Raw genomic sequence first — 14,397 nt, forward strand, 5'->3', positions numbered from 1 at the left:
AACAAGTTATGAACTATGAATCCTATATATGGATATGAGGAATTATGTCAATGTCTAATAATTCTGATTTTTATCTGCAGGTCTGAAGGAGAGAGATCATTTAATATTTTCTATGTCTCCTCCAAATGAATTCAATTGGCATATATATCATTTAGGCAACCGGTCAATTGGTGTATTGACCGGTCATGCCTTTTAGGCATGACCAATCAATGCACCCATTGATCGGTGCCTTTACAATTATACCATTAACACAATGCTGATTATCGGTTCAGAAACCCCCGATAGCATATTGTAATATCATAATATAATGACTGATCAATATAATGAATCAGTTCATATAAACACCGATGATTTAAAGTGCACGATGTATATAATCCAACCGGTGCATTTGTTAACCAATGTTAATGCCAAATGAAGCGGTGTATTCATTAAACCCGATAACAAATATGCCCGATATAATTAAGCCCGATAACAGATGTGAATCGGTGCCAATGTTTATGCACCCGATAGCAAGTATGTATCGGCGAATTTAACCCGATAACTTATAGCATTTAATATGCTATCGGGTTAATACCCCGATAGCATATTAATGCCAATTAACAATTGACATTAATATGCTATCCGGTTGTTAGCCCGATAGCATAATGATAAGCAATGTTTGTACAATCCGATAATCATATGCAATATAAATCAGACATGAAGCATGTAGATAAATAACAGAACAAGGAAGGTTAGGAAGATCTTATCTTGCATAAGCTACCATGCATTAACACTCCCTCTTAGCTTTGGAAGATAGATAAGGCAACCTGCATCACATTTCCTTTTCATAACTAAGATAATGTCAGTCAGCAAAAATCATTTATACATGAGAAGTACCATCAAGACATATGATACAAAATAGAAGAACATCACCTGAGCATGTGACATAAAGTATTATTTTAACATGTGATAAAAGTAAGAGAATCATCACCTGATCATGTGAGAAATCACCAAAACGTGTGATCTGTAAGATTCATCAAGATATCACCTAACACGTGATATCAGTATTGCCTAACATGCAATACTTAAGGATAAGTCTATGAGAAAGGTTAGTTTCTCATCATATCCAAGTTGTGATAAGTGCAATAACATTTATAAATGTTTATCACAACATAGTCATGGCACATCCATGACTTACCAGAGATCCAACATGATCAATGGTTGAGATATCACCTACACGTGATATCAGTATTGCCTAACACGCAATACAAGGATAACCATATGAGAAGTGCTTAAGTTCTCATCATATCCAAGTTGTGATAATGCAATAACATTTGTACAAATGTTGTATCACAACATAGTCATGGCACATCCATGACTTACCAGTGATCCAACATGATTACTGGTTTGACTATCATAAGATCGTCACCTTATGATGTCTATATACAAGTGTTTAGTATCTGAGAGATCGTCACTTCTTAGATATGAACACAGGTGGCAAGAAGCCAAGAGATAGTCCAAACATGACAAAGAAGTTTACACATTAAACATCTTAAATATATGTAAGTATAGATTACAAAGCAGATTACCTTTCTATCATACTGTTGTGACCATTTCACACATCGCCCCATGGCAAATGGGGACCCCCTCTTTTTGCTTGTTTTTCGCTCGTTTTCGCTTTCGTTTTTAGGGTTTTGTTAGTTAGTTGGTTGTCTGGATTTAGGGCCAAGCCTTAGGGTTTTAAATTCTGTCTTTTCAGGCCAAAATCCAGTCGTTTTTGAAAGCTTTTGAGCTCCCTTTTCTAGGATGCAAATTTTGAATGCAATGAATTCGCCAAAATTGTCTAATTTTCAATTGGAATGTTGATGCAGAGCTTAAATTTGTCTAAGTGTTGAAAAGTGAAATGTGAACTTTCGTCCGATTGAATATTTTGACCAAATTTTGACTTTTTTTGATTTTGATCCTGGGCATTAGAATTGATTTGTTTTTGCCTCGTGAAGTGTTAAAATGTGAAAAATCATGTTATTTTGGCCTGTAGGAGCAAAATCGCTCCTGTCCCTCAGTGAAGGACGGGAGCTCATTTTCAAATATCTCATCGTCCCTGCAGAGTCCAGACAAATTTCGAGTTGGAAATGATGGAGAATGGCGATATCTTTCCATTGAATATAAATTGAAGATTTTCATGAGCACAGAAATGCCTCCAGGAGGAAAATCGCTCCTGTCCCTCAGTGAAGGACCGGAGCTACAAATCAAATTTCGCCTTGTCCTTGCAAGATTTCGAAAACTTAATGATTTGAGGACGTCCAAAGGACGATGCTTTGCCAAATGAATATAATTTGAGATGCAAAAACGAAGGAGAATGACCTATATTGACCAAATCGCTCCTATCCCTCTCCAAGGGACCAGGGCGAGGTACCTTGTAGCTCTCGTCCCTCTCCCAGGGACCAGAGCGATTTCCTTCATTATGCAAAATCCAGACAAAGGTCAAGGCAAGTTTACGTTCAAAAACAAGGAAAAACATGAGATGCATGCGTTGAATATAAATTGAAGGTTTTTGGGACGTCCATAACAGTGTTAAATGCCTAGTTCGCTCCTGTCCCTCAGGAAGGGACCAGAGCGATTTTTGATATAATTGCTTTTCTTGCAAAGTTACAGATGATGTCAAGGCATGAACGAATAGAGTGAAGAAAGACGAGTCCGTTGAATATAAATTTGGAACCTGGCAAAGTGAGATAGTGGCCACAAGGGAAGGATCGCTCCTGTCCCTCTCCAAGGGACCAGGGCGATACAATGGTGATGATACTTCCTACGCAAGTTCAAGGTCGTTCCTCCAAAGTTCAAGGTCGACACAAGTCAAGACAAGGTGGCGAGGGACATTTCAAGGCGTCTTCATCATGCGCAGGACGTTAAAATGAAGAGATTGGCACCCTATAACATAGATCGCTCCTGTCCCTCAGGAAGGGACCAGGGCGATGTTGGATGTATTGGCCATTTCATGCAAGTTTTTACGTAAGGACAAGATGTTGCAATGTTTTAGAGGGTCCATGGTATGATAAAAAGATGATATACAAGGGTTTTGAACGTAAAATGATCATCATTTTGAGCATGGAGACTATATCGCTCCTGTCCCTCTCCAAGGGACCAGGGCGATTTGCTTTGGATTCCTCGTTTTGCTTCAAGTTCAAGCTAAGTCAAGACGTCATAAGATAGCATATGGTCCAAGGCATCGTTTGAAGATAATTCGCAAGGGTTTTGAACGTCCAAACGTTGCTAGTCATGCTAAAGGCTCCCATCGCTCCTGTCCTTTGGACAAGGACCAAGGCGATATCACCAAATGCGCTCATATTCTTTCAAAAACGAAGCAAGGCGAGGTCTAGCAAGGTAAGGGACGACGTTTAGAAGACATTACAACGAAGATCAAAGTGCAAACTTGCCAAGGTTAAGGAGAAAATCATGGATCGCTCCTGTCCCTCTCCAAGGGACAAGGGCGATGATCCCTCAAAGCGTCCAAACACTTCGTGCAAACAAATGAAACAAACGCAAAGGGAACAAGCATAGGTGTTATTCGCCCTACAATACAGATCGAAGATAGAAGATGCATATTAAACGTGGAAATTAGAGGATCGCTCCTGTCCTTTGGACAAGGACCAGGGCGATGAGCATCCAAAAGGGACCTATGAACGTACACAAGGCGATCACATTCGAAGGACCATCAAGATGATCGATTTTCAACGTGGAGATAAAGGAGTTGGACGTAAGAAATGCAAAAATCTAGACAATAATGGTGAATCGCTCCTGTCCCTCTCCAAGGGACCAGAGCGATGAGGTACGTCCCTTTATTTTCATATTTTTGGTGCCAAATTAAACAATTCAAATTTTCCTTGAATGCTAAATCGATTAAAATTTGAAAATCCATTTTTATTTAGCATTTAATATGGCGTTATCTTTTATTAATTATTTTTTGCCTTTATTAAAAATCGAAATTCTCATTTAAAAAACGCAAGGCATTAATAATTAATTATTTAATTAATATAAAATCGATTTAGAGCGCTCAATTAAGCAAGTCGGCCTTGTTATTTTATTGCAAATCATTTAAAAAATGGTTTTATTTATTCAAGTCGGCCAAAGTGGGTAAAAGGATGAGCACGCTATATATGAAGGGTGAGAGATTTCATTTTTCACATAATCATTTTTACCTTTCTTCATGCGAATTGAGAGGAGGCGAATATAGTGCGAAGTGTGTTCAAAGGTGGTGCGAATTTCATTCATCCAAAGGGTGGCGCGAATCCAAACCAAAGGTGATGCGAAGTATATCATCAAGTATAGAGTGCGAATTACGTTGAAGACCAAGGGTGGTGCGAATTTGAAGACCACACCAAATGCGAACTTGAGGATACATTGAGGCGAATTTGCTAAAGACTTGGAGGATTTATTTGAGCGATTTGTCAAGGATAAATTTGAAGATCATTTAAGACCACGCCAAAGGCGATAATTGAAGATCACGTTCTCTCCAGAGGTGGCGAAGTCGATTTTGAGGGGACCACATTGAAGATTATTTTATACCTCAATTTTGCCTAGGCGAATTTTGTTTTTGCATTCTAGAGTTAGCTCTCTATTGAGGTATGGCGATTTAATTATTATTGCTTTATTCATTCATCGTCATATTTCAAATTTTGAAGTTTTGAAGTTTTGAATTTCTCAGCTCAATCGTTTATTTTAGGAAATGATAACTCTAAAGACTTATCATGAGGTTTCCTAAAAGCTTATCTCTCTTATTTACGCTATTTATTGCAAAATCTATTTCTTATAATGAAATGTTGTGTAGGTATGGCGACCCCAAAGGCGGGAGCATCCACCAGCCGCTCAGCTCTCATGAAAGAAGATCAGAAGACCGAAGAAGTGGAGACCAAGATCGTGTCGAAGTGGAGTAACATTGGAGATACAAACATGGGAAACTTTAGCACGAAGAAGTTTCGAGAGGTCCCTTACATTGGCAAGCCATCACCTGTCGCCCGGAGAATAATAGAGAGTGGCATCATTAAGGCGGCCGGTTTTCCTCCAACTATTCAGTGCCACGAGTTGATGATCGAGTGTGCCCGTCACTACAATCCACAGTCCAGGACAATTGTGTCCAATGAGGGAAACACTTTGGCGTACCTTTCAGAGGAAGCCATAAGTGAAGCCTTCCATCTTCCAGAGCACAGGGACATGATATACAAGAGCATTGAAGGAGCCAGATCAGTGTACGATGATGATCCAGATGCTTGCCTAAGCATAATCAACAAGAACTGGCTACTTAAGAGTCGTCCCCGTCTGAGCAAAGTACCGAACACACCGCACAGGATTGATTTCCAGGAGGAGTACAGAGATTTGATTACCATGCTCAACAGAGTTACAGGAGCACCTCATGCCTTCTATTTTGAGAAATGGATGTTTTACTTCATCCAGGTGATTGTTCAAGGAAAGGGTACAATACATTGGGCTAGGATAATTAGCCATTGCTTAGACGTACAGTTGAGAAGACTCAGGGCTACTAAGTCCTTCCACATGAGTCCATACGTCATCTATGCCTTAATCAGGAGCGTTGAGTACGCAGGACTACCTCACAGAGGAGTGATTGGAAGAGGACCCGGCGAGGTCAGAGCTTGTGAATCCTATACCTACTTGCATCATCCGCCAGGGAAAAACTACAAGTTAGTCAATGATACTTTCACGATGAACATCACAAGGACGTTGCAAGGAGGGATTCACAACAGATTATCTCAGGATGCCCAGGAATTCATCAAGAGGTATGGTGCTTGGTTCATTCAGTTTCCCAAGTTCACTTACATTAGAGTGCATGGATGTCCTTTACCTCCATACATGTTGCCGAGGTACCCGACAGACAGAATTGTGTTACTTGAAGTAACAAGGCAGTTGGCAGCATATGTGAAGGCATTCAGACACAGACATCAGAATGGAGTTCAGGTACCTATTATTTTGGGTAATTCAGTTGAGGTATGTCCTAATGTCTTAGCCATGGATGACGCAGAGAAGGAGTTAGCCCTGTATTCTTTTTCATCCTTTGCTTGGAGGAATAGTTTTGATCCCCATGGAAATTTAGAGGAGACGGTCGGTAGAAGATTTAGACATGAGCACCAAATTGAAGATTTTATGATGAATCTCCTAGATGATCTCGAAGTGAAACGAAAGATACATTCTAGATTGCCTTTGGATTTCATCAGGAAATGTAAGATTTACAGAGTGGCCGACCAAGCTCAGGACAACGGCAGGCACATCCAATCTTCATATGATAAAGAAAGCAAAACAATTAGTTTGAATTGGAATGAGCCCAAGGCCGTGGATTTGGATGATTTGATGGCACCAGTCTTGTCTTGTACTCGCAGATGGGTAGACGTTCAGCATCAGAAGTTGAGAGAACAAGGCGTAGCTATGTCTTTTACTTTGGAAGAAAAACCAGCCGAAGGTGGAGCAAGTGTTAGTGAAGGCAATCCTAATCCTAGGAATTCAGGTGAAGGTAACCTTCGATGTGCCAGTGAGGGCAATCTCCATTCGAGAGGTTCGAAGAGAAAGGAAAGATCAGAAAAGAAGGAGTCTTCCAAGAAAAAGCAAGGTGCCAACAAAGATCAAACACCAGGTACTTCTTCCAGACCAGAAGATAGAACAGTTCGAGTGGAAGAGTCCATGGAGTCGATGGTACAAAATGACAGGCAGGAGGAAGGACAGGCACAGCATGTTTCGTCAGATGGATCTCTCCAAGACTATGATTTAGAAGAAGATAATGAAGTAACATCTCCTCCCAGACAAGAAGAAATAGTACATAAAGAAATTCAAGTTCAAGAGACAAGATCGAATATCCCAGATTGGTTGAAGGAAAGATTGACTAAGGTGATCGTAGTAGAGGACGAGGACAGTGCAATTGATTTAGAGAGCCTTGTTGGACGTTCACATGTGATAACAGAAAAGAAGAAGGCTACAAAGATGTCCAAGATGATTCGAGATGAGACTGGATCTAGAAAACTGCAGATAGCTACACCGGCAGCAGATAAATATGAGGGTGAGATCCTAGCAGAAGACTATCATATACAGACTATTGAGTTAGGACCGTCCACAGCAGAGCAGACTTTAGATGATGCCACCGACACATTTGAGGCATTGAAGGACAAGCTTAGAGAAGAAGTGGAAAAGAATAGAAAGCTTGAGAGAGAGGTCGATGCATGGAGGACATATTTCAGTCACATCAATGAACCTTTGGGACGTCAGGATCCAGTTAGATCACCAGTGCAGGCATTGCCCCTTCAATCGATCAATGAAGCAGAAAGATTCAGGAACCTGGTCCAGCGTACATGTAGTTGGATGGATAGATCTCATACAATGGCCATTGAGTTTGTTACAAGGATGTCGAAGATCATTCATCAGGCTATCCAAGTTCTTGAGATTATTCACAGATTGATGGCAACAGTAGCTGCATTTGCCCATACTAAGGACGTTGTCATCCCTGTCTTGAAAGTTATAAGACACACATCCAGAAGAATTTTAGCGCAGGAGAGGATCTTAGAAGGTGATTCTCACAGTTTGTTTCAGTGGTCAACCTTACTCCATATAAAGAGCGTTCTCTTCGAGGACATCAGTGTTAGATGTGGTCAAGTTGAGGAGGTGATCAATCCGATCCAGGACAGAGTATTTGAGGTACTTCGTACCATTCTTGGCAGAAGGATCGAGGTCGAGACAGATGTGGATATCCAAGAATTTGAGGATAGAATCAAGATCATCTTTCGCAAGGACGCAGATGTTACAGATGAGCAGTATGATCAGATGTATGCCATCATGCTCCTGATTGATAGAACAAAGGAACTTGAACCTACTTGGGACGCTGCTCTTCTAGATGCATTTGATCAGGTTATCCACTTAGAAGAGAGTATCAAGAATCTTCCCGAGATTCCAAACACAGAAATCGAAGGAATCGTGACAAAATTCATTGCATATGCTAAGAAAGAGAATTGGAAAGGGAATAAGATTCTAGATGAAAGGTTGTTACAGATGACATGACATCTTATTTCTCATTGGTTGATACCTCCTAGATTTTTGTGCCAAATTTAATATTTGGCTATGTATTTAATATTGTTCAGTAAAAAGGAGGTCATTTGTAACAAACCCTAATTAGGGTTTAGGTGTCATGATCTTGTCCGTTGATTTATTTTCAATCTGGACCTTTCATTGTAACTGGGGATGCTATTTATACCCCCATTTTTCATTTCATTTGGTAATAGTGTAATAGTTAATAGTCGAATAGTCAGATAAGAGTGAAGTAGAGAGATTAGAGTTAGAAGCAATTTTTATTTTGTAGCAAGATTGAGTCTTGAAGAGAGAAATTCAAGCAATTGTTGTATATGATGACTTGGAAATCAATAAAATATTGAAGTTATGGTGTTTTGTTGCAAATTTCTTAAGTTATCTTCATGGTTGTTGGATGTACTTGAATCACGCTCAATCAAAGTAGTTTGTTAATTTGAAAGACTAAGTGTGAAATTTGATATTTGGTGGGATTCGCAATCCAAACCACTAGCTTCTTGCTGATTGTAGGAACGCCTTGCGTGGTCGACTGGAGAACATTTTGAGTCCTTAACCTTCAAGCATTTTCGTATCTAGGATATGTACCTTCGTAGTAGTGTCCTTGGTCTTTGATGCATTGAACATCATTATTACCTTAGAAGATCGCACTAATTTCAATTGAGTTGTTATCTTATGGCAAAATTGAAGTTGGTTGAGTCTTGCCAAATCTCATTCATGCTAAGTCGTTCATAGGGTTAGGCTAGATTAGACTTCCTTAAACCCTATCCTTTTGCTATTTTTTTGAAAGTTCCCTTTTTAGTTTAGTAAAATCTTCGAGCCTTTGGAATCCGTAAGACGCCTTGAAGGAAACAGCAAATCACATCATACCATTAAAAAGCTTGTCCACACGTGGAGACCCCACTAAAAGAACCTTGGAGTCCATCTAACTGATCCTTTTTGCAGATCTTCAGCAATTAGAGACTATTTTCTCAAGAGAGGATAAGATGCCTGTCGGTATTTTATTCTGTGTATGATTGTGTATAAAATACACGTCAACACATACCTAAACCCTTTTTGAAGTGATCAACCTTCACTTTGGAAAGTGGTTTGGTCAGAATATCTGCGGTCTGATCTCCTGTACACACATATTCTAACTTTATCACATTCCTGTCAACCATATCTCGTACATAGTGATATGGAATCTCAATATGTTTGGACCTGTCATGAAATACTTGATTTACAGAGAGTTTTATACAGCTTTGATTATCACACTGAATGACTGTAGGTTTCATTGGTTCTCCAAATAATCCCACGAGCAATTTCCTTAGCCATACTGCTTCTCGAGCAGCCATTGAAGCTGCAAAATATTCAGCCTCTGTGGAAATCTGAGCTACTGAAGATTGTTTTCTACTGATCCAGGATATCATGGCTGACCCTAAACTGAAGCAACACCCTGAAGTGCTCTTTCTGTCAGTTACACTGCCAGCCCAATCTGAATCTGTAAATCCATGTAGATCTATGTCAACCTTTTCATATTTAAGACCAAGCTTTAGGGTACCTTGTAGATATCTCATTGTATCAGAGCCAGGTCCAGGCTAGGAGCCCCAAGCACACGAGAGGTGTGGCTTAAGGGGGGGTGTTGGTGTTGGAAATAAGCTACACCCGGACCGACGATGGACTGGTCCAAGAGGGGCCAGTAGCTCAGTGGTAGAGCATTCCAATAGCGTATGGAAGGTCCTAGGTTCGAGTCCTAGCTGGTCCATGTCTCAACAAGAATGAATGAGAGATTGCTAGTAAGGGATGCTTCAAGTGCTTCTCTTCTAGAGCAAAATGCACTTCAAATGCCCCTCTCTCGGAGCGAATTTCACTTCTAAATGACTCAGGTAGAAGGTGAAGCCACAATCAAGGTGAGTTTTGAAGACTTTTGGTGTGAAGGAGCATAAACTAAGATATAAAACGATGAGATTCAACTCAAAAGATGCATGTCCAAATTACTTCAAGTGCTCCATAGTAGGAGCGAAATTCACTCCAATTGCTCTTGATTGAGAGTGAAATTGATCCTAGAATGCACCATGAGCCTAGTTTGAAACACTCAAATGGATGGGATGAAGGAGAGTGAACAAGGAAGTGTTAAGTGTCAATTTGAAATCCACTTCAGGTTCTCCCCAGTAGGAGCGAATTTTACTTCATGTGCTCAAGTCTCAAAGCGAAATTACTCCTAAGACCTCACATTGGGCATGATTTGACGTATTTTAAGTTGAGAAAGTTAAGTGTCAAGTCTCAGAGCAAACTTTAAGTGCTCCTTCTTTGGAGCGAAATTTGCTTCAAGTGCTCTTGCTTTAGAGCGAATTTGCCTTAGAAGCCTTGATTGAGTGCGATTTAAAGCGTCGAGTTATCATGAGTGAAGATAGTGAACATGATTTTGATTTAAAATTCACTTCAAGTGCTCCTTCTTTGGAGCGAAAACTGCTTCGGGTGCTCCACTTTTAGAGCAAATTTCACTTCAAGTGCTCCTAATTGAGAGCGAATTTGCCTCATTTGCCCAGGATAATATGCGAAATTGCTTATAGATCATTGCCTTGAGCTGATTTGATGTCTTCCTATGCTTAGAAAAGAAAAAATTTGAGTTCAAGATGATGAAGGGAGAGATTTGAAGGTCACTTCAAGTGGTCCTCTTTGGGAGCGAACTTCAAGCGGTCCTCTTTGGGAGCAAATTCCTTCTTTTCACTGTTACAAGGGTAATTCAAACACATTTGGTGCTAAAACCTAAATTTAAAATTCAAAAGAAAATATTTTAAAGTGGTGAGTCGGCCGTATAAAAAGATTATTTTTATTATTATTTTGGTTTCTAAATCAAGTCGGCCTTCAACTAAAGAGACATGTCTCTTGCCCTAAAGCGCCTATATAAGGATATTCAAACAATCATTCTTAACATCAAATCAAATCAATTCATTCATGCAATCAGTGAATTCAAGAGTAGAGCATCATTAGCGAATTTCATCAGCAAGGCGAATTTCATTAGCAAAGATTAGCAATCTTAATCAGCATCGAAAGGCGAATTCAATCATCAAAAATGCAGGTTCAGTGATCAAGAAAGGTGAATTCCATCATTAAACAAAGAAATTCATCAAAGAGTAGCAGCGAATTCACCCAAGAGACAGCGAATTTGCTCAGTAAAGAGACATATTCACAATGAACTTCATTTGTATCACAGCAAATTCGTCTTAAAGAGAAGTGAATTCACCCTTCACAAGGCGAAATTATCCAGTTACAGAGAATTCCTTGATATTATCAGTCATCTTTTGATCAAATTCAAGGCTAATCTGTTAGAAATCAGAGGTAAGTGTTGTATTTTGACTGATAGGAAATTGAAAACAGGTCTAATTGGAGTCAAATAACGATATATTTATTGAGTTAGGCCTCTCTTATTGATGCCGATGCATTAGGAAATGTAGATAAGTGTGTTAAGAAATAGAAATCAGTCTTATTTAGCATCTAATTTCAGATTCATTTGAATTTAAGATTGATTTAAATCAATATTGTAAGTTATCTAATATCATTCTCAAGGGTAAACAGGCTTAACCAGATTAATATTTTGCATATCTTTCACCATTCTCCTAATTTACACATCTCTTATAGGTGAGGAATGTGGACACCTAAGCCTACTGGAACTGTGAATTGTCAAGCACTCATCAAAGAAGATTCGAGGAGCGGTACATTAGAAACCAAGATCTCATTGGAGCAGAATAGGAGACACCAATCTTGGGAAATTCGACACCAAGAAGATCCAGAGCTCGTTGTATACAAGTGAACCTACTGCTACAGCAAAGAAGATGATGGATAGCGGGATTGTAAATGTAGTTGGCTTCCCTCCTGCGGTGCAATGCTATGAGTTGACTGTTGAATGTGCCCAACACTATGATTCTCGCTCAAAAAGAATAGTGGCGAAGGATGGAAGAGTACTTGCTTACCTTTCAGAGACAGCCATTAGTGAAGCATTTCATCTACCTAAGCCTAAAGATATGATCTACGTGAGTGTAGACGGAACTAAGTCAACCTATGATGATGATCCAGAAGCTTGTTTAAGGATCATCGACAAGTTTTGGTTAACAAAGAGTAGAGGTGGCAAGAGTAGAATGCCCGACCGATTACACAGAGTGGATTTCAAGGACGAATTCAGAGACTTCATCACTCTACTTCATCGTGTGGTGGGTGCACCTAAGGCTTCATACTTCGAGGAATGGATGTTTTTCTTCATAGAAACAATCACTCATGGCAAGAATGCAATCAATTGTGCAAGACTCATTAGCAACAATATCAATGTGCATCTGAGAAGACTAATGCGCACTAGGACATTACACATGAGTTCCTATGTTATATACTCTCTTGCAAGGAATTACGAGTATCCCAGACTAGTGTATAGAGGCGTAGTCGGAAGAGGACCAGGAGAAATAAAAGTGCATGAGTGTTATACACAGCTTCATCATCGGACTAAGCACCACCATAGGAGAGTGAATGATGCATTCACTATGCACATCACGAGGTCGCTTCAAGGTGGAATTCACCAAAGACTCTCTCCAGGAGCACAGGCATTGGTTCAACAATATGGTGCATGGTTCATCCAATTCCCTAAGTTCACCTATATCAGAGTTCAAGGATGCCCTTCTCCTCCCTACATGTTGCCACGCTACCCGACAGACAAAATAGTGCTACTTGAGGTGGTAAGACAGTTAGCAACATACGTCAAGGCATATAGGCACAAACAGGGAACCAGTGTCTCTTTTCCTATTTCACTTGGAGACTCTATTGAAGTGTGACCTTCCCTTCAAGCAATAGAGAACGCGGAAGAGAAGTTAGCTCTCTATTCACTCAAGCCATTCACTCCTAGAGATTAGTTTGATCCATATGACAATGTAAAAGGAATTGTCGGAACACCAGTAGCGGTTAGAAGACTATTGGATGAATGTTCAAGATGATGTAGAAGTGAAGAAAAAGATGTATTCCAGGCTACCTCTTGATTTCATCCGGAAATGTAAGTTATTTAGTGTTGTTGATCAAGCATAGGATAGCGGCAAATATCTCCAATCCGCTTATGCCAAAGAGAGCAAAGAGATCAAAATCAATTGGGTTGACATGGAGGTCGTAGATTTGAAGGAGTTGATGAAACAGGTCTTGGAATACACTTGCATATGGATAGACATCCAGCACATGAAATTGAAAGAGCAGAATATAACAATGACATTCAACTCAGAAGCAAGGATAGACAATGAAGATGATGCAAGCGTGAGTGGAATTGCTTCCCCATCAGCTCACTCAAGAGGTTCAAAGAGAAAAGATGATCGTGGAGAAAAGGAGCCATCAAGGAAGAAGCATAAATCAAATTTCGGTCATCCTTCTAGTACTTCCTCCAGGCGTGAAGAAGAGTTGAATCAAGATGAAAGACATGAAGAACAAAGGGTAGATAGAGAATTGAATCAAGGAGTAGATGAATCAATGGAATCTACAATCCAAAATGATAAAGGCAAAGAAAATTTATCACAAGAACAAAAGGATCTCACTCCTCACATTCAAGAGAATGATGAAGATGAAGAAGACAGTGACAAAACCACTTCCCCACCTAGATATGAGCAGTTGCCCAAAGGAACACAAGTTGAAGAAGGGAGATCATCTATTCCTGAATGGCTTAAGGAAAGGCTTGCCAAAGAAGTGATAGCAGTTGATGAAGAACCAGTATATGACTTAGATAGCCTTCTAAGTCAGACTCAAGAGATCACTGAAAAGAAGAAAGATACGAAGATATCTAAGGTGATCAGAGATGATTCAGGTTCTCGGAAGTTACAAATAGCTACTCCGATGGTTGACAAGTATGAAGATGAAATCACAGCGGATGAATATGATTCATTAAAGATAGTTAATGATATGCTTAGAATGGGAGTAGAGAAGAATAAAAGGTTAGATAAAGAGATAAGTGTGTGGAGAAACTACTTCCAACAATTCAAAGAACCATTGAGGCAGCATAATCCAGCAATTACACCACCACCTTTACTTCCTTCAAAATCAGTTGATCATATGGAGAAGATGAGGAATTCAGCAAAACTGATGGACACATGGATAGAAGACTCTTATATAAAATTTAGCAAGTTTATGAGGGATATGATGAAGACACTTGATACAGTCATAAAAATACTTGGAAGGACTCATATCCTCATAGAAGCTTTTGAAACATTTGCTCATTCTAGAGATGTTATCATCTCAGTCTTGCAAGTAATAAGGGCAACACCCAAGGAAGTCTTAACAAGAGAGAAAATAAGAAGGGAAGGGTCTATGCCTAGCTTTCTACATTGGAGTAGTCTACTTCACACAAAG

The 14,397-nt window shown here is 39.7% G+C and overlaps 1 protein-coding gene and 1 non-coding gene across 2 annotated transcripts in view; one reads left to right on the top strand and one right to left on the bottom strand.

Moving 5' to 3' along the window:
- The window catches only part of LOC131029750 (structural maintenance of chromosomes protein 1), a 238,497-nt gene that overhangs the window by 151,291 nt on the left and 72,809 nt on the right, over window positions 1-14,397 (bottom strand). The window lies entirely within an intron of this gene.
- On the top strand, window positions 9,722-9,793 carry TRNAA-AGC (transfer RNA alanine (anticodon AGC)). Its single transcript has one exon. It is a non-coding gene; the product is annotated as a tRNA-Ala (tRNA).

The sequence above is a fragment of the Cryptomeria japonica genome, chromosome 9, assembly GCF_030272615.1.
Source record: "Cryptomeria japonica chromosome 9, Sugi_1.0, whole genome shotgun sequence".
Classification (NCBI taxonomy): Eukaryota; Viridiplantae; Streptophyta; class Pinopsida; order Cupressales; family Cupressaceae; genus Cryptomeria; species Cryptomeria japonica.